At 42.6% G+C, this 24,075-nt stretch overlaps 1 long non-coding RNA gene across 1 annotated transcript; it reads left to right on the forward strand.

Moving 5' to 3' along the window:
• The first annotated feature begins 4,535 nt into the window (after nt 1-4,535).
• On the forward strand, nt 4,536-24,041 carry LOC133797842 (uncharacterized). Its single transcript, XR_009875722.1, has 2 exons — nt 4,536-4,673; nt 4,748-24,041. It is a non-coding gene; the product is annotated as an uncharacterized LOC133797842 (long non-coding RNA).
• Nucleotides 24,042-24,075: the final 34 nt, after the last annotated feature.

The following is a 24,075-nucleotide window of genomic DNA, read 5'->3' on the forward strand; positions in this document are numbered from 1 at the left end:
CAAAAATTTGGCATATCTATTCCTTGATATGCACAAGGGATTTCCAAGGAACATATCAATCTTGTCCTTCAATTTGAAACCCAACTTGGCCCGGATTCTGTCCTTATCACCTTGAAGGACATTCTTCGAGAAAATCATAGATGATTTGCTCATATTGACCTGCTGGCTAGACCAATAATTGTACTTATGAAGGCATTGTTGGAGAATGTTAACTTGAGCATAGTCCGCTTCATAGAAAAGCATAGTATCATCAGCGTAAAGGAGGTGGGAAATTTTAGGATAGTCAACAACCACATCATAACGAGCCAGTGCTCATTTCCTTTCAACTTTCAACAAAAGTTTGGGGAGGACTTTGCTACCAAATATGAAAAGATAAGGAGATAAAGGATCTCCGTCCCTGACGAAGATCCCGCACGAGAATGATTTCCTTCAAAGGGATGCCATTCAACAAAACAGAGAAAGATACCGTAGAAATACACGTAGCCACCAAATTCCTAACCATAGAGGAAAACCCATTCGCTTGAAGAACCACTTCTAGAAAACCCCATTCCATTCGATTATAGGCTTTCGACATATCCTGCTTTATCCCTACATATCCCTTCCTACCTCGCTGACCATGAAATCCATGCATGATCTCACTAGCCAAAGGTGTTCTTTGCGATCCATCTACCAGGAACGAAAGCCGATTGATAAGGAGATATTAAGGATGGAAGAACTTTATACAACTGATTAGCCAAAATCTTAGACACAACTTTTGTGTCACATTGCATAGACTTATTGGCCGAAATTGATCAAAAGAAGTGGTTTCATCATGTTTAGGAATGAGAACAATAAAGTTGGGTTCAAGAGCCATAAAAGTGTGCTTTTGTTGGTTATGCCAACAATAGTAAAGCTTATAGGCTATTAGACTTAGAGTCTAATGTTGTGATTGAATATAGAGAAGTTGAATTCTTTGAGAACATGTTATGTGACAACAATTCTCAAGCTTCAACATCTCCAAAGGAGAATTTGTTATATGAGAACAATTCTCAAGCATCTACATTCGAAAATGATTCTCAAGAGGAGAATTGTCAAAGGAATGTAGAGCAACCCATTGAACTTAGAAGAAGTCAAAGGGCTAGAAAGGAGAAAAGTCTAGGATTGGATGAGATAGATTCTCAATGAATTTCTTTCTACATGGTAGAAGGAAATAGAGAGGAAGTCATTAGGAAAATTCCTATTGTACTTCTCGTTGAGGATGATCCTAAGACTTATAGAGAAGCCATGAAATCAAGAGATAGTGCATTTTGGAAAGAAGCCATCAATGATGAGATAGATTCCATTCTTTCCAACAACACTTGGGAATTGATAGACCTCCCATCGGGGTCTAAGCCAATTGGGTGTAAGTGGGTATTTAGTTGAAAATGCTACACTAACGACACTATCCAAACCTTTAAAGCTAGATTAGTAGCTAAAGGGTTTAGGCAAAAATAGGGTATCGATTATTTTGATACCTATGCGCCTGTTGCAAGAACAACTTCTATAAGAATTTTGTTTGCTTTAGCTTCTATACACAACTTGTATGTTCATCAAATGGATGTTAAGACGACATTCCTTAATGGTGACCTCAATGAGGAGGTCTATATGGAACAACCCGAAGGGTTTGTCCTACCAAGATATGAACATAAAGTGTGTAGACTTCTAAAATCCTTATATGGATTGAAACAAACTCCTAAGCAATGACATGAGAAATTTGATCAAGCCATCAATGGGTTCAGGCATAACAATGGAGATAAGTGTTTGTATTCCAAAGCTTTTAAGGGATATGTGATCATTGTTTGCTTATATGTGGATGACATGCTTATTCTAAGTGATAGCACAAAAGGGATAGAAGTAACGAAGAGGTTTCTATCATTAACCTTCAAGATGAAAAATCTTGGAGAAGTTGACACCATACTTGGTATCAAAGTGAAGAAACATAGTGGGGGTCTTGCGTTGGGGCAAGCCCACTATATTGAGAAAGTATTGAACAGCAATTTAACCATCTCAAGGTTAAAGATACCAATACTCCATTCGACCATAGTGTAAGACTAGAGAAGAATGAAGAAAGAACGGTGGCTCAATTGGAGTACGCAAGTGCTATAGGGAGTCTTATGTACGCTGCCCAATGTACTAGACCTGATATAGCATTTGCGATAAGTAAACTTAGTAGGTTTACAAGTAATCCAAGTGTGGATCACTGGAAGGCTATTGGGAGAGTCCTAGGTTATCATAAGACAACCAAAGGACTAAGCCTTCACTACTCCAAATTTCCTTCAATCTTAGAAGGATATACAGATGCAAGTTGGATATCCAATTTTGGGGACAACTTGTCCACCACTGGTTGTGTATTTACACTTTGTGGGGGTGCAATTTCTTGGGGTTCCAAGAAATAAACCTGTATATCTCATTCCACTATGGAAGCAGAGTTCATAGCTTTAGCTGCTACTGGCAAAGAGGCCGAATGGTTAAAGGATCTTTTGATGGAGATACCCCTAATCAAAGAGAATGTATCCACTATATTGATACATTGTGATAACCAAGCAACATTGGCTAGACCATACAACGGAGTGTGTAATGGGAAGTCTAGACACATTAGTCTAATATAGGGATATGTAAGAGAATTGATTCAAATAGGAGTCATCTCAATATCCTATGTGAGAACAAGTGAAAACTTGGTGGATCCTTTCACTAAGCCACTAACGAGAGATTTAGAGACTACATCATCTCGAGGGATGGTACTTAAACTCCTTAAATAGATTCACGATTGATGGTAACATATCTTAACAAGTCAATCAAGTGAATATTAGTTGTACTCAAAACAGTCTCATCTGAGATGTTGAGTACTTGTACTTAAGTCAATAATAGAATTCAGTCTTGTGAAGACAAGTATTTTTGGTAACAAAATAATGTAAGAGTTCTACCTATATGGACCTAGGGGTGGTGCCACCTCTCATGATAATTGAGAGTATTCTCAAGAACGTTCATGAATGGAAAGTGCACATGGCCATTAACAGTGCAAAGCGAGACATAGAGGTCTCAAGTGAACATGGCAAAGGTGTGTGTGTTATCACCGATTTCTAATCATGGAAAGATGGTTCAATGCCTAGTATAACCAAATTTTCAACAAATTTTGTTATAATTACACTATAGTAAAGTTTAAGTTGAAAAACACTTTACTTTATGCACCAATGCAATTGTTCTATAAGAGAGAGTTATTATTTAATCAAGTAGGAGATATGTTCATTGATTAAATAAGTGTTACAATAGATAATTATTTAATCTAGTAGGGGAATGTTATATTATTTTATAATATAATGTTTTAGATTAAATAAATGTGACAAAGAGTGTCATATATTGTAACATATAAAAAAGAGTTACAATATTTGGATGTATGAGACTATTCAAATATGTAATATATTTGGTGTTACAAATTCAGTTACAAATTTGTAACTCCCAAATATTGTCTATTATTGTGTAGATTTGTTGTTACACAATTTTGAGTTGAATTTCTTAAAACCATAAGAGAAATAGATGCTGGAGGCTTGATTTTAACCCTAATAATGTGTTTGGGGGTTACAAAATTAATTGAGAATGATTTGGAACCGTTTGGAAAAAATAGCACAAATTTGTGTGTTGAAATTGGCTAGTGGCCGCGGCCAGGAGCATTGGTGGCCGCGACCTGGGTGACAGAGAGCCACGGTCGTGGCCAGCAATGCCCGTGGTTGTGGCCGGGAAGGATGGCTGCCAAAATTTCAGTTTTTTTCAATTTCTTGAATGACTCTAACAACACAAATAACTCTCAAATCTCATTTTTTAATTCCATAAACATCCAATGAATCATTGGTAACAACCATGGGGTTGGTGAAATTTAAAATTCAAAGAGTGTCTCTAAACTCTATAAATAAGAGTCTATTACTCACTTGTAAGACACAATTTTTCTATCAATTAGAGCACTTGGCTAGAAAACACCTAGAGACTTGATAATTCTAGAAAGCTATTTCTAAAATTGTGAGAGTTCCCTTAGTGCTTGAGTTGGGGGGAAATAACTTTTAGACAAAGGTTTCAAACCTTGTTCAAATTGGTGATCCCCAACACTCTTCACTTTGGTTGTGTGAGTGAGAGTTCTTTGTTCATTGTTTTTGTTTTTGTTCTTGTTCTTTTCTTCTTTTACTATTGCTTTCATCTTCTTCTCATATTCTCTATTTACTCTTGTACCTGTATTTTTTGTTTTATAGTTGTAATCTCATCTATATCTTTCATTCTACTACTTCTAGTTTATTTGTATCATTTTGTCATAGAGTTGTATTTTCATTACTATCTTCTTCTACCATTTTCCATATTTATATGTATATTTTGATATACAGTTGTAATTTTATTTAATCAATCCTTGTTCATTTGTATATTTTGCTTAGAGTTGTAAAATTTTTTTTTTACCATTTCCATTGAAGCAACTTATATTTTCCTAACACCCCGTTATATGTAGTGCAAATTGTGCGATTTTTTTAAGCCCAGCCGCTTCACTAACCTTATCTCTATTTCTCTAACTAATTCTATCTTCATTTTCACTCTTCATTTTACATTTCGGCAGGACAACTCTAAGGGAGAGAGCTCTTCCTTCTTCTTGCACCATAGCTATTATTAACTTTCAAAAGGTAATTTGATTCAAATTTTTTATTGTTTTTCATTAATAAAAATTAGTTTCTAAGTGCTTTATTTCAATTTTTAGGTTGTTCTTGGGTGATTTTTTTTCCCTCTATTTTTAGAGCTATGTGGCCAGTGACTCTCTCATCCATTTTTTACGTTTTTTATTTTGCGATTTGTATGAAACCAATCACTTGTTTTTGGTGTGAACTGTATATAAATTAAGCTTGGTCTACTACTCTGAACTTCTAGAGGGTCTTGCAGCATGCACTTTGACGATATTTTGATCTATATGTTCGTTCACGGACCACGGTCTTGCCACCCGTTGTAGAAACTTCAACTTTTTTTTGACAGTTGTAGTCTGTACGTACGTAGACAGATTTTGTAGTTAATTGATCAGTTTGAACTCAACAAATACTTCTGAATTAATTTCTCCTTGAAGAAAATAACTTTGACATTGGAAAGTACTCGTTGATTAAGGAAATAAACTAATTAATCAATTATATATAGTCATATGAAGTATGAACTAACTTAATTAGCTTCATGGATGAGTATATATAAGCGCGCCGGCCCTAGGCATAGGCGAGCCAGGCCTGTGCCTAGGGCCCCACTTTGAAAAGGTCCAATATTTTGAAAAATATAATTTTTTTCTATACAAAAATATTATTTTATAATAATTATTATAAAAATACTAAAAATTTATTGGGCCCCCAATCCTCACAGGCTGGCCTTTAGCTCATGCATTTGCCCCTGATAAAATAGATAGTGTTTAGATAGTTGTACTATGTAGGCTTTGTTAGCTAATTCAGTTTCCTAATTAGTTTAGTGAGCTGTCAAATAAACAAATTCTGTTTTCTTTGTTTTTCATTCTATGTAATATTTCCAAGTCTATAAATACAATTCTTTTCCTCTAGTCTTGTAACTTTTTGCAAGACTTCGAGGAATCTTCTTTTCAATTTTGCTCTTCATAGATCTTGTATAGATAAGTTCACAAAACCTTTTCATGGTACCAGAGCCGTTGACGCAAGTCTTATATGGATCATCAAGTAGACCCATCTGCCCCTACAGACGATTCTCACGCGCCATTGACGAATCTTCCTCCCAATCCATCATTTTCTTCCTCTACGATGAATGTTACTGCATCTTCTTCCCCTTCCACATCTTCTTCTCCGTGGAACCCCTTTCAAAATTCCCTCAATTCTTCCCTTACTGTCAAACTTGATAGGTCTAATTTTCTTGCGTGGAAATCGCAAGTCATCCCCACAGTTATCGGCCATGGCCTCGATGATATCTTACTCACCGGTGTTGCTCCACCGAAGTTGCTCATTGATGGCACTCTCAATCCTGATTTCACCACTTGGAGACGCAAAGATCAACTCTTGCTCAGCTGGTTAAGATCTTCGATGTCCGAACTTGTTCTTGGATTCTTGGCTCAACATTCCACTTCATTTGCTGCGTGGAGAGCCCTTGAACAAAGGTTTTCTTCCCAGTCCAAAGCTCGGATTCTCCAAATCAAGTCCCAACTCTCTATGATCAAAAAGCGTAACCTCTCAATCACAGACTACTATGATAAAGTTACATCTTTGGATGATTCTTTATCTACTGCTGGACAACCACTCTCTGAAAATGACCTTGTTATGCATCTGTTAAATGGTTTGGGTCTTGAGTTTGACCCTGTGGTTGTTCATGTTACGAGCCTTGTTTATGATTTTTCTTTTGAGAAAATCCAATCTCTTTTGTATTCTCATGAAACACGACTTGAGAGACATCTTTCTGTTAATGATATTTCTGCCAAGATTTCGGCCAATGTGTCTCTTGGTCCTCCAAGATTTGCTCAATCATCCACACAACCTCGTTCGTATTCCAATTCTGGCAGATGCAACAATAACTACCCTCGATATGGTGGATGATTTTCTAGTAGAGGTTCCCCAACTCTTATGCGATTACTCTGCCAAGTTTGTCACAAGATCGACCATTCTGCTGCAATCTGTCATTACAGATATGATAAAACCTTTATTACTCCTAAAGTTGGGGATTCTCAACCCAAAGTCTATGTCATAGAGGTTGATGCAAATGGTCCACAAGCCTATACCACCATTACTGTTCCTGACTTTGGTGATGACACTTAGTGGTATGCTGACTCTGGAGCCACAAATCACATAGCTCTCGGTATGGAGAACCTTGACTTTGCAGCACTCTATGAAGGACATGAATCTCTAGCTGTTGGAAATGGTAAGAAACTAGCCATCACACATGTTGGTACAACTTATTTTCCCTCTACTTCTACCCATTTATAGCTTCATTCTGTTATAAAAGTACCTGAAATTACCAATTAGTGTTTCAAAACTAACCAAAGATAACAATGTTTTTATGGAGTTTCATGCTACTTGTTGTTTTGTAAAGGACAAACAAACAGGGAGAGTTGCTCAAAAGGAGAGTTAATGACGACTTATACATTCTTTCCCAAAGGTCTCAACAAAATTCTAGTCTCAAGCTCGAGTGCAATTTAACCACTACTAAGTCTTTTCAATGTAATTGTACTCATTCATGTACAACTAATTATGCTATAGTAGTAACCAATTGTAATACATTTGAAACAAATAAAGAAATTGATTCTTTTGTTGCTTGTAAATCTTCTCCTTCTTTATTTCTTTCTACTGTAAATTCTGATGTAAATTCGTGGCATTCAAAGTTAGGCCATCCCGCTCATCATATTTTGAGTAAAAATTTGTCTAAAGTAAAGCACTCGAGTACTCTTAAAGACCTTTCCTTTTGTGAAGCTTGTCAAAAAGGAAAAAGCTAGACACTTCCCTACACTCCCTCCTAAAAGAGTGCATCACAACCACTAAGTTTGATTCATACAGACCTATGGGGTCCTTCTCATGCCACATCCAAAGAGGGATTCAAATATTATATTCATTTTGTTGTCCTTGGTTTTGAAGTCTCAAGCCTTTTCCACATTTATTCAATTCAAGACCTTTGCTGAAAAATAATTTGGTTTTCCCATCAAGTGTGTTCAATCTGATTGGGGAGGGGAATACAGATCCTTCTCCAAATTTTTGATAGATCAAGGCATACATTTTCAGCATCCTTGTCCTCACGATCACGAGCAAAATGGACGTGCTGAGAGAGAGCATCGCCATATCACAAAGATGGGTCTTACCATGCTTGCTCAATCAGGACTTGACTTCTCTTATTGGTGGCTAGCTTTTCAAACTGCTGTATATGCTATAAACAGAATGCCTACACAAGTCATTGGTGGTATCTCTCCATATGAATGTCTTTTCCAAAAGGAACCTGATTATGTATTCATGAAGACATTTGGATGTGCTTGTTATCCCTTGCTTCGGCCATTCAATAATCACAAGCTGAATTTTAGAAGTGAGAAGTGTACATTTGTTGGTTATTCTTTTCAACACAAAGGCTACTTTTGTGAGAATTCCAATGGCAGAATCTTTATAGCTAGGAATGTCATCTTTCATGAAAAAGATTTTCTTGCTCTAACTGCTACCAAAAATACTCAGGTACCTCACTCCTTTATCACTTCATTACCTACTGCTAGTTTTTCCACTAGCCCTTTACCACCAGCTACTAATATATCTCCTTCTCAAACTGTTGTTCCCAATTTAAACTCAAATACTGTTGCTGATTCTCTTGAGCACATAACTGAAACTGAAGTTCTAGCTGCCTGCACTAAAGAACCAACTCTGTGTGCTGAAGTTCCAGCTGCTAAGCTGCCTTGCTCAACCTCCAACTTGCCATAATCTCAAACGCCAATACCTGAACCTATCGACCAAGTTCTTGATGATCAAAACGCCTCTTCAGAAGCTCCTATATCTCAGCAATTGGACAATTCAGTTCCCATTTCAGCAATGCCTCCACCAGCAACAAGAAATGAACACCATATGCAAACAAGATCCAAGGATGGTATCTATAAACCTAAAGCCTAAAATGCTACCAAATATCTACGATCTGAGTCTCTCTTACCTAAAGAACCTACTTCCACAAAGATAGCTCTGAAAGATCCTCACTGGAGACACTCTATGCAATAAGAATTTGATGCCCTCATTCACAATGATACTTGGGAATTAGTTCCTTATGCTCAACACATGAACTTAGTAGGAAATAAATGGTTTTATCGTATCAAGCTCAAATCTGATGGAAGTTTGGACAAATACAAGTCAAGATTGGTTGCAAAGGGCTACCTCCAAACATCGGGGATTGATTATGTTGAAACTTTTAGTCCTGTTGTGAAACCGGCCACAGTTCGAATAGTTTTAACCTTGGTTGTCTCATTCAAGTGGGAAGTCAAACAACTTGATGTTAGTAGTGCCTTTCTCTATGGTACTCTAACTGAAACAGTGCATATGCAGCAGCCCGAGGGGTTTATTGATGCCACTAAACCAAACCATGTGTGCAGACTAAAGAAGGCTCTTTACGGCCTCAAACAGGCCCCAAGAGCGCGGAACGAGAAATTGAAGACCACACTTCTTGCCAAAGGATTTGTAGCTTCCAAAGATGACACCTCTCTTTTTCTATGGCTCGGGCTCATCACTTATAATTCTCCTTGTGTATGTTGACGATATATTGATCACAGGTCCAAATCAGTCACTAATATCTCAGTTTCTCCATGATTTAAACAAAGTTTTTCTTGTCAAAGACCTTGGAGCAGTTCATTTCTTCCTTGGTGTAGAGATACATCGTACTCGCTCAGGTATGTACTTATCCCAAAACAAATATGTGGCAGATTTACTCACTAAGTTGCACATGGAAGGAGCTAAATCCAGTCCAAGTCCTACGAGTTCTGCACATAAGCTTTCCTAACAGATTGGTGAGCCATTTTATGATCCACACTTGTATAGAAGCACTCTTGGTGCCCTTCAGTATCTCACTCTTACTCGCCCTGATGTTGCCTTCATCCTCAACAAGATTTCTCAATTCATTCATGCTCCCACTAACACTCACTGGGAGGCCCGAAATGCCTGAAAACAGGGGGTTAATGTGGAGGAGGTTAATAGATGTAACGCCCGAACTCCAGGGTCCGTTACGGTGTGCCTTGTAAACAGTGCTAAACTCGCTAATCGAGTCATTTGGCCAAAATCGTGAACTAAGTATGATTAGCGGTTTAGGGATTTAAAATTTTGATTAGGATAAAACGTTTCACTAGAACGTTTAATATATATATATTGAGATCCCGAAAATATAATTTCAGAGTCTATTATAGAAAATATTTACAACAGGCTGTTCTAAACGGCAAAACAGGGTTCAACCCTAGTTCCTCTTTAAACCTCGACCGTGGCAGACGAGCAGCTGCATATGTACACGTCATCACCTAAGCTCTCCAACTCAAGGATGGTCCAGCTTTCATTTACCTTTACCTGCATCACATAGCACCCGTGAGCCGAAGCCCAGCAAGAAAACACAATATAACATGATATAATATCAACATTGATTGTATTAATTATTCAGTTGCAACCGTCCGAACAAATAGGTGACTAACACAAGAGTCACGAATGTGGGGACAACACCCTTTAGCCATGTGATGATAGGATCACCAAGCTAAGAAAATAAGTGAGCATCTCACTAACTTTAGCAGGATAGATGCATGGTGATTGGTCACCAACATAACCTTCCTCCCGACTCTAGAGTCGTAACTATGGACAGCGTCCCCTAGCCATGTGACAAACAGTCACCGGGGCCATATGTCCTGGCTATGAACATCTGGTCTTAGACCAGGCAAGCGCTTATAAGTTCTTTGACCTTAGGGCCGGTCCAGCATTAATGCCATAGGGCCATTCAATGTTGATATCGATTAGATCTAATCTTCATTTGGCCCGGCGTTCATGACGCTATGCCATTTCTGACTCTTAGGTCAGAATCCCTGACTAGTCAGTGCCATATGGAAGTAAGTCATGCCACCAAACATATGTCACATATCCAATATCCATAAACAAGGTATTCAACATGCTTACTTAACAAATATTAATACAATTAGGACCATGTACAAACCCAGAGGCACAAGCTCTGAACAATATCATAATCAGTTTTCAAAGCATGTCCTATTCACATGTTTCTCATGCATCATATGCATTATTTTCAACAATCCAACATGCACCAATAATCGTCATGCATGTCACGTTCAATAATCCACCAACATGCATCGAGAATAGCCATGCATGTCATACTCAGTAATCAGCCAACATGCATCAATAACAGCCATGCATGTCACATATATACAGGGTGCAGTTTTCTTACCTCAGATTCGAGCTAGAATGATTAAAAGAACGACCCTTGAGAGCGATCAACTTTTAGTCCTTTAGCGGTCACCTAGTCATAACCAAATATAGGATATCATTAATAAAAATGATCAATATAAGTTCCCAAACCAATATCTAGCCTCCGGGACATCAATCCCCACTTAACCGGGTACTAGGTACAACCACGAGGCCTAAGGCTTGAATCCCCAAGCTTGAAACACCATTTTGGGCTAAAATGACCTTAAGGGCCGCGACCCTCCCCAGCTACGCCGCGGCGCGCCTCCCAGACAGAGACCACCCTCCCTGCCAGACGCCTTGAGCCGCGGCGCACCACAGCCATGCCGCGGCTCAATACCCAATTTTGCCCAGAAAACTCAGCACGCACATCAGACTTTCCCCTGCGTTTTCCCTTGAAACCAGCCCTTAAAACCTGTCTCAAATCACAACTTAACACCCAATTCAACCACCAAACATATCTACAACTCACCCTCATCAACACCCAAAGAAAACATCACCCAAACCTCTATTAATCCAAACTTTCCATCAAGAAAACATAAACTGAAAAACTAAAGGAAAACAGAGTATAAACCAGAAACCTATGGCTAAACTCACCTTAAAATCCGAGTTTGAACCTCCTTCAATGGCTGAACCAAGTCTACAAACCCAGCCCCTTGATTTCCTAGCTTGAAACCCCACTTTGAGCTCAAAAACTCCAAAGAAGAAATGGTGATAGATGGTGTACGGGTTGAAGAAGAAAACCCCTATTTTGTCTCTGTTTTTTTCTACAGCCTTAAAGTCATATATATCCAATCCCAAATGACCTAAATACCCCTAGGTCACTTAAGGTTCCTAAAGCCACCCCAAGGGAAAAATTGTCCTTTCCAACCTATTCCGTTAATTATAATTAACGCTCTTCAATTCCCGCTATTCTCAATATCCTCAAATACCAATAAATCATATCCCATTACCCTTTTATTCCCGGTAATGATCTAGTCAATAAAATGACCCCGAGACTCACCCCGAGCCCCGAACTTAAACCCGTTATGACTAGACCGAACACTTACATTTCATGATCGTCTCATGCCGAATAGCTCGAACCAATCCACCTTATAATGTGGCTATATTAATAATTCACAACCATGCACCCAAAACACACAATTACGCCCACATTGGCCAAATTACCAAAATGCCCTCATAATTGACATATGAACCCATATGCATGCATTCACCATCATATAATAATATAATTCACGTAACACATGCATATAATCATTAAATACTATAATAAATCAATCATGGCCCTCCCGGCCTCCTAATCAAGGTCCTAAACCTTATTAGGAAATTTGGGGCATTATAATAGAGCACCGCTTCCACTCCCTATACATACATACGAGGGTGATGGATTCAAAGCAGGATTACCACACTCTGCTTTGACACCCCGATGCCATTGAGGCCATCATGAGGCACTATTCGATTGGAGAGAAGAGTCTCATTCGCCTCTGTCGAGAGTCCGAAAGGGCACACCACAGCGTCAACGGCCTGGGCACCTGGAGCTAGGCCCACCTGATGGCAGGGGCTACCCTACCCCTCAAACAATATTTTGTGAACTTCCTTAAGTTCATGGGGATATACACTTTCAAGCTTTCCCCTAACAACTACAGAGTGCTTGCGGGGATGTACATTCTGTATTGGAAGCAGAAATGACTCGAGCCTTCGCCGGCGGAGATACTCTACTTTTACAGCTTTCGCACCACTATACGGAAGAAGAACACCAAACGGGACGGGTACTATGCCCTGGCAAAGTACGCGACCTCTTCGCTCGACTATAAGGCTCCTCACATAACGAGAATCATTATCGGAATTACAAGGATGCCGTCTTCTTCACGAATGGCTTCCTGATTCGCAGCAATATGACCCTGATTCTCGACTTCGCCAGAGTTGGTGAGTATCTTCCCGACCATGTTATCTTTCACATTTTTGGGCCTTTTTGTGTTTGAAACTTAGTCAATTCCTTTTGAATAAGTTATTTCCACTAAACCCACTATGTTTAACTCTTCAAGGATCATCTCCAGGCGATGAAGGCTCTCCCCGATTGAGATTTGGATCTTAGCGTCTTGGTGTCTGAATCAAACCTCATTAGGTCGGGGCTTATCAACGTGGAACAAAGAATCAACAACCTAGAGCAGACCAAGTATCGCCAGTCCACAAACTCTCAGGAGTTGGCGTCCCGTCACATCAACTACATAGACGGGCTGGCCCAGAGGGATTGCAAAAAACTAGCAAATGGCGGCAACACACAAGGAACTTCTTAAGTCCCCAGAAAGGGGAGTCAGAAATGCATTTGTGCAAAAGAGAAAGAAGCGGTTGGCGGAGGAAAGGCTAGAGAACATGCATGCTGCGGAAGAAGCTTGAGAAGCCAAGGAGGACCAGGAGCTTGAGGAAGAGCTTCAAGCAGGGATGGAAGCCTCACACGCTGCTCTAGGTAACCTACATCTTACCCCATACCATGATCCCCGGGTAGGAATAGGATAAGTCCCGAGCACGTTTGGGCCTCTCCAACTCTCCTTCGTTGTGGACAAATTTCACATTAGCCGCTGAACTAGGGAAGAATTCGAAGATTACATAGATTTAATAGACGTATATCTCCACCGCCCGAGGAGACAGTCAGCTCCTCGAGGCTTTATACCCCTAGATTGAGTGACGTCTTTCAACTCAAACTGGTTTTTCCAATATGGCACCAACATGAGTTGTGAGGTCAGAAATAGGATAAGACACTTTCACTGTTTGCACCGAGGCTTAACTCATGGTGGGCCTCCGAGTAGACAATGTTTTGGCATTAATTCATTGTGGGAAATACACTATCTGTTTGATTTGTTCCTCCAGCTCATATGGGGTTAACTGACATTGCCAGGTTCGCCCTGAGGCTTAGGGCACCCCTAAGCTCTTTGGCGGGAGAGGGGTCGTCACACCCTTGGGAGCATCTAGAACCCCTTCCTTCGGTCAAGAGGCAGAGGTCCTTACTCCCTCTGTGACTATTCCTGAAGTCGATCCACCCCCGGTATTGGATATCCCATCCTCGTCCGGGCCAGAAGAGTCAGTCCAAGACCTAGAGCAAGAGGCGGTTCAAGACTCGAAGTAGGAGGTGGTGCCACCCCAGATCCATCTCCTAGTGTATCTTGAGAACTATGAGGGGGCCTTGCTGGAGCAATACGAGAAAATGCTTCAACATTTTGAAGCAAGGCTGGTGAAAGGTAACAAGGCTCTGCATGAAATAGCCGAGGCCCTTTGCCAACTTAAGCCACCCCGAGAGAGGCCAGCCATTCCTCCAATAGGTCGAGCTGAGCTGGAGACTTTATTCTTCGAGAAGCTAGGGGAAATTGTTGCCCCTCTCACCGTCGAGATCCTTCAAGGGGTCAACTCCACTATGTGCGAGTTGACCACTCAAAGTTTCTCCCAGTTGGGTGACAGTAATGAGGCCTCCCTCATGGCCTCGTGTCGGTATGCTTCTGTCCAGGTAAGCCAATCATCCTCACATTCTAACTCAGCTCATTAATGCTTTAAGCTAACCTTTTCCTCTTTCCTTTTGCAGTCCGCTTTGGCTTGCCAACGTTTGGGAGACATCATGATGGAGAAATCATATGAACTTTATACATCTCAGGACAAAATAGCCTCCGTTAAGAAGAAACTTCAAGGCCCTCAAGAAGAGCTCGCCCGAGCTAAGGAAGTCCTTGAAGCCGAGCAAAAACGCTCTCAGGATCTTGAAGAGGCTGTCCGAAAGGCCATTGAGGACACGCTGCGGGCCAAGGAGGAAACGAAAACAACCACAAAGAGTATGCAGCGAGCCCAAGAGGAGGCTAAGAAGGCCATAGTTGACATTGCTCGAGTCCTTGAAAACTCCCAATTTCAGGAGCAGGCCACACCGTCCTAGTCTCAACCATAAACGATGCCGACCAAGCTGAACCAGGGGAGAGAAAAGCCCTCCAAGTCATGGAAATGAATAGGTCTTCTCGGTGTCGGGTGGAAAAGTTGGAGAAAGAAATCGAGACAATCGCCAAGGATGCCTTCTACGTGGCCTGGTACCACAACCAAGACATGAGCTTGGATTTCACTGGTGAGCCAGAGAAGTATAGACTTTTCTTCGAAGAGCGTCTCCGAGAAACCCAGGCTGCGAAAGCGGCTTCAGCTGCTGAGGTGACCCAAGTGGCTCAAACAGCCGAGGAGACCCCGTCTACAGAGGCCATCCAGCCAACCAAGGCGACCTCGACTACTGAAACAGCCCAGGCAGAAGGTGCCTTGAGTACAGACCCGATCATTGACCTGGTGGAGAAAATCCTTGAAAACTGTTCATAATTTTTACACTTAGGCCTACGTGCCATAACTTATTGGGGTATAGACAAACAATCGCTCGAGCCCTTGACCATAGTTGTAATTACTTTCCCGTTTAAGAATTATGTAGCCTGCCTTGCTTTATTATTTGGTTTGGTTATATGAATTCAATGTAACTTAATTTCCACGAGAATAAGCACTCAAATCTCTTTAAACACTTGGTTTTATAAATTCAACGTGGCCCGACTGCCACGAGAACAAGAGCTCACACTTGTTTTAAACAGTTGGTTCTATAAATTCAATGTAACATGAATGCCACGAGAACAAGAACTCAAACCATTTTATGCCCTTGGTTCTATATATTCAACACAACACGAATGCCACGAGAACAAGAACTTAAACCGTTTTATATACTTGGTTCTATAAATTCATCGTAGCATGATTGCCATGAGAACAAGAACTTAAACCGTTTGAAAGGTGATTCCAATATTTTGTCTCTTGTAGGCTTATAGTCCTAGAAGTAACTTTAACACAAAATTTATTATTGATCCTAACTTGGCATCCTATGTCCTTGCCATCCAAAGATTCAGGCTTTCAGGGGTCCTTGCATGTGGAACCGCGTGCCCCCCAAGTACGCGATACTCGGGTAGTCAGTTAAGGACTTCCCCTGCTCCTTGAGTGTATGTCTCGGAGATTCCACTTGCCATTTTAGATCTCATAAATCTTTGGGCTCGATGTCCTTGGGAGGTGATGTTAATAGGGTGTCCAAGTATACATGACTTGGGCACCGTTCACATCTCAGAGATAGGGATTTGGTTATTACTCCTCGGGTGCGCGCTGTCCTCGGAAGGTAACATGAATCTCTAAGTTTTCATTACACTGGGTTTTCTCCAGGTTTTCTAGTTATGGGATATCGGGACACTAGGGGCGCTTCGCTCGTCGACTAGCCAAGCTCCCTATGTCACAGATTTCCTAGGGCCCGAGTACGGGGTACTTAGTCTTTCTTTCGCATCTCAAGACAAAGAGACTTGGTCATAGCTCCTTGGGCTTGGTGTCCACGGAAGGTGATAAAGGTCTATTCTCGCGCTACTTAGGTTATCTAGCTCCTAGGTGCTAAGCTTTGTTCCGCCTAGAACAAGCTTAGTCTTCTAGGGTAGAGTTGACTAATTTCCTAGGATTTTCTATTCTCGGGAGGGTCACGCTAGGCTTACTCATCTTGAAAAACTTAGTTTCCTAGGTCGTTCACTGTGAGGCATAACGCTACCCTAACTCCATGCCCCCCAAGTGATCGGAGACTAGTCTGCGATCACTTGTCCAAGCAAGCGGGTGCTTTTACATAGCATTAATAGAATAAAGAAAACTAATAAATATAAGCAGACAATAAGTTTCTTACCGTGTTTTTCATACACTGTTTCCATTAAATATGCCCAAAGGCTACAAGAGGTATTACAAAAATAAAGAATGTTTACTGCTCATAGTACTGGTAATACCAATGAAGATGCTCAACATTCCAGGCATGAGAAATCAGCTCTCCACTTAGTCGGGCTAACTTGTATGTTCCCAGACACACAACGCTCTCGACTTGGTATGGGCCTTCCCAGTTAGGTCCCAACACTCTTGCACCGGGGTCTCAGGTGGCTAAGAAGACTCTTCGCAACACCAGACTTTCCATCTTTCACCTTAGAGTTGAAATATAATGCTACCTTCTACTGGTAGGACGCTACTCGAAGCTGAGAAGCTTTGCAAAGTTCCTCCACAAGGTCCAGGGATTCTCGAAGTAAAGCATGGTTCGTGGTAGGGTCATACGTGTCTCGTTGGTGTGTGGAGATTGCTGCTTCAACTGGGAGCATAGCCTTATACCCGTAGGCCATCGAAAAGGGAGAATGGCCGGTGGAGGTCCTAGCAGTGGTGCGGTAGCTCCATAATGCCCTAGGCAGCTCCTCAGGCCAAGCTTCTTTTGCCTGCCCTAGCCTTTTCTTCAAAGTGGACTTGAGTATTTTGTTGACTGCTTCCACTTGGTCATTGGCTTGCGGATGGGCCATGGAGGAGAAGCTCTTGAGGACTCCATACTGTTGACAGAAGTCCGCGAACACTTCACTGTCAAACTGCAATCTGTTGTCGGAGACTATATTCCTCGGGAGCCCGTACCGGCAAATGATGTTCTTGATAACAAAGTCCAAGGCATTTTTAGAGGTGATCGAAGCAAGTGGCTTGGCCTTGACCCACTTCATGAAGTAGTCGACGACTCTATAGCATATTTCACTCCTCCTTTCCTTGTAGGCAAGGACCCAATAAGGTCGATGCCCCAGACAGCGAAAGGACATGAGCTGGTCATCTGTGTAAGCTCATTTGGAGGCGCTTGGGGAATGTTGGCAAAGCGCTGGTACTTGTCGCATTTCTTGACATAATCCATCACATCACCATTCATGGTGGGCCAAAAGTATCCTTGCCTTAATATTTTTTTGAAAAGGCTTTGCCCCCCAACATGATCTCCGCAAAAAACCTTGTGTACTTCTCGGAGAATCAAACTGGCTTCTTGCTTGGACACACACCAAAGCAAAGGCATAGAGTAACCTCACCGATAAAGCCTATTACCCATGATTATGTACCTCAGTACTTGATAAAGCAGCTTTTGAGCTGCCTTCTTATCCTGAGGAAGCTCCCCGGAGATGAGATATTTAACCATCGACTCCATCCAGCCATTTTGGGAGTGTATAGACGACACCTCATCTGGAGCTGAGATACTTGGAGACTCCAAATAATCAATGGGGACCACATTGATCAACTCAACATCTTTGGTTGTGGCCAACATGCCAGAGCATCAACTTGGAATTCTGCTCCCGCGACACCTGCTGAATAGTGAATCTTCAGAAGTTATGCATCCTTTCTTGAGCCTTTGCCAGGTATGCTGCCATCTTTGTTTCCTGAGCCTGGTACTCTCCAAGAACGTGGTTCACAATGATTTGGGAATCGCTAAAGATCTCGAGGCCCTCGGCCTTGAGCTTTAGTGCCACGCGAATCCCAGCGATTAAGGCTTCGTATTCCGCTTCATTTTAGAGGCGCTAAACCCAAAGCAGAGGGCACTATGCACTCTGTGACCCTAAAGGGAAACCAAAATAAGTCCAGCTCCGACACCATTTTCGTTCGAAGACCCGTCAATGAACAAATTCCAGGCTAGTCCGACCACGAGGGTACCCTTAGTCTTCTCCTGATTCCCTGTGCATTTGGTGATGAAATCAGCGAGTGCCTAACCTTTATGGCAGTCCTCGGATGGTAGGTGATGTCGAACTGACTTAACTCCATCGACCACTTCAAGAGTCTTCCCGACGACTTAGGCTTCTGAAGGACTTGTTTGAGGGGATGGTTTGTGAGGACCTTAATCAGATGCGTCTGGAAGTAGGGTCTTAGCTTTAAAGAGGTCACTATTAAGCAAAAAGTTAACTTTTCCATCAGTGGGTACCTAAACTCTGCCCCGAGGAGTCTTTTGCTAACATAATAGACAGGGTGCTGAACAAGGCTTTCTTCCCTTACCAACGCCGCACTGATGGCATCTTCTGAGAGAACCATGTAGAGAAAGAGAGGCTCTTTGTCTACTAGCTTGGACAGAATCAAAGGATTTTCCATGTGTGCCTTAAGCTATTGGAACGACTGTTCGCACTCTTTTGGCCATTCAAATCTTTGACCTCCTCGGAGGACATTAAAGAAAGGGATGCACTTGTTTATTGCCTTGGAGACAAAACTACTCAAAGATGCGATCCTCCCTATCAGGCTCTGAACTTCTTTATGTTTTTGAGGAGATGACATATTGATTAGGGCCTTGATCTTCTCGGGGTTTGCCTCAAATCCCCGAGCACTGATAATGAAGCCAAGGAACTTACTAGAGGCATCTCCAAATGTGCACTTTTGGGGGTTTAATTTCATTCTGAACTGGTGGAGCACCGTGAAAACCTTAGTCAAGTCGCCCACATGGTCAGGGGCGATCCTGGACTTGACCAACATGTCGTCTACATAAGACTCAATGTTCCGGCCTAACTGGTTCTTGAACGTCTTATTAACCAGCCTTTGGTAGATGGCGCTGACATTTTTCATCCCAAAAGGCATCATGATGTAACAATTGACACCCTTATCAGTTTGAAAGCTAGTGTGCTCCTAATCCACGATGTGCATGGATATCTAGTTATATCTTGAATTTACGTCCATAAATGACAACAACTCATAGCCAAATGTCGCATCAACCATCTAGTTTATCTTGGGGAGTGGGAAGCAGTCCTTCAGACAAGCCTTGTTAAGGTATGAGAAGTCAATGCATGTCAGCTAGGTGTCGTTTAGCTTTGGCACGAGAACAGGATTGGACAACCACCTGGGGTATTGGGCTTCTCGAATAAATCCATTGGAGATGAGCTTGTCCACCTCGGCCTTGAGAGCCTTTTCCCAAGTTTGATCAAACATCCACTACTTCTACTGGACGGGAGAAAAAATAGGATCGATATTCAAGGCGTGTCATATGATGTTCGAATCAATGCCAGTCATGTCGGAATGTGACCATGCGAACACGTCTTGATTTTCTCGGAGGAAACCCACCACTGCCTCTCGGACTTCAGTTTTATAGCTTCCCCCAACTTTTATTTTTCTATTGGGGGTGGAGGTGTCAAGAACTACCTCCTCCACCTCCTCTATTTGTTCAATGGACCTCTCATCTTGAACCCTCAGGTCTAACTCGTTGAGCCTGGTCTCCTGAACAACTTGGACTTCTGATGCTTCAGGCTTCTCGGGACCTTCCTCTTCCTCGAGGCCTTCCTCCACCACCATGACGAGAGTTTTGAGGGAGACATTGTAACACTGTCTCGCCTCTTTCTGGTCTCCACGGACTGTACCAATTCCTGCCTTTGTGGGGAACTTCATGCACAAATGGCAGATGGAGGTGACAGCTCCGAACTCCACCAGCACAGGTCGTCCCAAGATGGCGTTGTATGCCGAGGTATAATCCACCACCACAAAGGTGCAGTATTTGAAGGCCTAGCGAGGCACCTCTCCAAGCATCACAGGGAGCTTTATCTGTCCCATCGGGATGAGGGCCTCTCCCGAGAATCCATAGAGTGTCGAGGCGCATGGGGACAAGTCTGTCGTGGTCAGCCCTATCTTCTCAAAGGCTGATCTAAACAGGATGTTCACCGAACTCCCGTTGTCTATTAAAATCGATGCCACCATTTTTTTTGGAGATTTGACTCTCAATCACCAACGCGTTGTGATGCGGGAAATGCACTCTCCAAGCATCATCTTCGGAGAATGTTATGACTTGGTCAGTCATTCATGGCATTTGGGCATGTAACTGGGTGAAGCCATCACTTCATCATTATGATTTAAAGCTCGTGCATACCTATTCTGTGAGATTCGTGAGGTGCCACCCAAGTGGGGCCCTCCCGAGATGGTTCCTACCCGCCCGTTCATCGGAGGAGGCCCTTGCGCCACGGGATGTTGGGGAACTACAGGAGCAACTGCGGGGACATGTGGGGAAACATGTGGTACCAACGGTCCTACCACGTCAACACTCATTGGTGTGGTGCCCTATGTCATTGAGCTGGAGACACTCATTGGTGTGGTGCCCTATGTTGTTGTGGAAATGACAAAATTTTCCAAGGTCCCGCCTTTCCCTGTCCCTCCAGATGGGCTGCAGCTTCCTGTAGTGAACATGTTGCGCCATTGCCATGAAGATATTATCTCAAGAGTCTACCAAGTAAGTGTACGTGGACTACTGTGAGACATACTTCTCACCAGATGTGACTCCCTGCTCGTCCTGCGCGGTTCTGCTTCCCTTGGGCTTCCGAACTTTGCCTTTCCCACGCGGCTATTATTTCCGGGAGCTCTGATGGATTCAGCAGGCTGGAAGGGGACAACAACTCTAACATTGAATGCAGGCTGAAAAGCACTGTATCCAGTGGGCGCTGCCCCATACCCTGCTGGAGCAATACTGAATCCAGAAGCGGGCATGGGGCTATAACCGAAAGGCGGGACATTTTGGCTGGGTTGGACTCCCTCCGAGCTCGATTGGACAAGAACAAAAGGGGAATATTGGATTCCCGATGCCACAAGGCCAAGCGCGACCGAAGTAGGGAAAATGAAGAGTGCTCCGAATGTCCCAATCTAGGCATCCTCCCAGCTGATATACTCTTGTGCTCGATGAATAAAGTCATCGAGACATCGACATCCTCGCCGTTGGAGATCATCCCAAAGCAGGGACCTTGTGCGGATGCCAGCTTGTAATTCCATCAATTGCTTGCCATCATCGACCCTTTTGGTTCTCGTTGCTTCCTGCTTAAAGTGTTTGATGTAGGCCTTGAGGGTCTCGAAGGGCCCTTGCTTTATGTTGGCTAAGGCGTTGACCTCAATGCTTACCTTCTGAACTCTTATGAATTGTCTTCAGAAGGTGGAAAATAACTGATGCCATGATTGAATGGACCCTGGTCGGAGCTTTTTAAACCATTCATCTGCTGGCCCCGTCTGGGTGATTAGGAACATATGACACTTAGCGTCGTCAAAGACACGATGCACCGACATTAACTTGTTGAACTTAGACAGGTGGTCCGTGGGATCCCAGCCACCGTCATAGGACGGTATGGATGGAATTTTGAAGCCTGGTGGTAGAGGGGCCTCAACAATGTGAGGAGCGCATGGCTCTAGTTCTTCGTCTTCCAAGTTAGATTCGTGGCCATGTCGCCTGGCCATCCTGAGAATTATATGCTTCAGACTTTCTAATTTCACACGGAGCGGGTCATGATTCCGGTTAATGCTTTGAGCTGGGTTATCTCTTTTTTGAGCGTTGAGATTATCCCTGAGGTCTGACAGACCTCTCCCAGTGGGCTCGCACCCTCCTGCCTTATTGCATCATGAGGCGTTGAGGTTGTCTCACAAGTCAGACTGTCCTCGAAGCGCACTATTACCCTCAGAACGAGCCACTTCAGTCTCTCCATCGGACTCGATGTTTTCGTTTACCAAGATACTAATGTCGCATTCTCGATTTTGCGGGGCATTCCTCGGGTGGATCCCTGGACCGTTATTCTTACAGGGCTTATTAAGTCTCGTTTGGACATCAGCTCCAGGGCTCGCGCAATCCGTATGGGCATGTCAGGGTGTAACGCCCCGAACTCCACGGGTGGTGACTACCTGGCGGTGTACTCGGGCCCCTGGGCCATTACCTTTGCCAGCCTATTGAGAAACTTGGTGGCCTTCGGTCTCTTAATGAGCCCTCTTCTGCTTTGAAGCATGATTATCGTTAGCCTTTCCCTTACCACGATCCTGCGATGGCATTACTTTTCCAACTCCTGCTAGGTGCCTGGTGGGCACAGCCAACGAATCTTGTGCCTCTGCAGCAGGGTGCTCGGAAGGCACTCCAGCTGCATTAACAGGTGGCACTCCAACAGGGAGCGTAGGTGGCATGCTAGTTGGGTGCCCAGTTGGTGCACGGCCATTAGGGTCAACTCGCAACCCCTGGACTATAAGAGGGGCCTTCATGACAAGTACAATCTCCTGTAGGGCGACGATGTTACCCTCTTATGCATCGTACTTTTGTTGTTGGGTGCCCACCTGCTCACGGAGCATCATCACCTCCGGCATCTCCTTCGCATCCATGGGCTGAGGATATTCTTCCTCATAGTACCCTTGGTCGATGCCGTCATCTTCGTCGTCGTATTCGATGTTTTTGTCATAATCCTCTACCATCTCAGGTATGTCCTGAGGTGGCTGCCAACTGGGTTCCCCTCCTACGACTCCGGTAAGAGGGAGTATATCATCTGTAATGTTTCTTCATGTAGTCACCATAGCTGTAAGTGTTCCAAATGCTTTCTTCACGCTCTCAATGAAAGTACCAAAATGTTGACTGCCTTTTTCACTATCAACCTTAAAAAGATAGATTAAAGAAACAAGCAATATAAACACAAGGATTTTTATGTGGTTTAGGTTATAAAAGAACCCTAGTCCACGAGTCTATGGTATTAAGAGAATTGAAAGCTTGTGATGACAAGCTCCAATGGTGTATTTGTTAGGCTATTCTTAGCCTACTTTCTAAGTGTCTTGATTTATGTTTTATTGTTGTGCTTGCGTGTTTTTGGGAGCAGATTTACGCTTGTTTTTCTTGATTTCAGGTTTAAGCACAAGAATGGTTCAAATGGAATGGAATGTGGAGAACAAGTGCTAAACCAAGCTTAAAAGTGTTCAATGCAGGATATCCAATTAGGGCCGTGACGCTAGAGTTTGTGCTATGGTGCTGGTGGCCATTACAGCCGCGGCGAGGGTCAAATATCAAAATCAAAGTCAAAGTCCTAGAATCAATTAGCGCTGGAGTGCAACTTTTTGGGCCGTAGTGCTTGGGTGTATTTGAGTTGCAGCGAGCCCATTTTCCAGAAAGTTGAGACATCCCAATTTCTGAGTGGCGCCGCGGCGCTGTCGTCCGTACGATTCATGAATTTTCCACTTAGCATAGAACATTTTAGGAATTGGGGCAGAAAAATTATTAGGTCATTGTTTTTAATTAGAGAAATCGCAATTTTTAGAGGGGCAGGCTCTTTTAGAACTAAGAAAACAACAAAGAGAGGAATGGAGATCAAGCTTTGGAGCAATTGTGACAACCCCGAATCTAGTTTCTCATATACTCTTTTTATTTTTTGAATTTTACTATGTCTTTCATGGATTTGATTATTAACATTTTAATGAAGATTATGAATTAAACTCCAATTTAGGGTCTTTAATGGAGATTGTCTGAAGCTTTCTATGGATTAATGCAATTTCGATATTTTTCTTCTATTGATGTGTGATTTATTCATATTTGTGTTTATTA

Source organism: Humulus lupulus, chromosome 8, assembly GCF_963169125.1.
Source record: "Humulus lupulus chromosome 8, drHumLupu1.1, whole genome shotgun sequence".
NCBI classification, from domain to species: domain Eukaryota; kingdom Viridiplantae; phylum Streptophyta; class Magnoliopsida; order Rosales; family Cannabaceae; genus Humulus; species Humulus lupulus.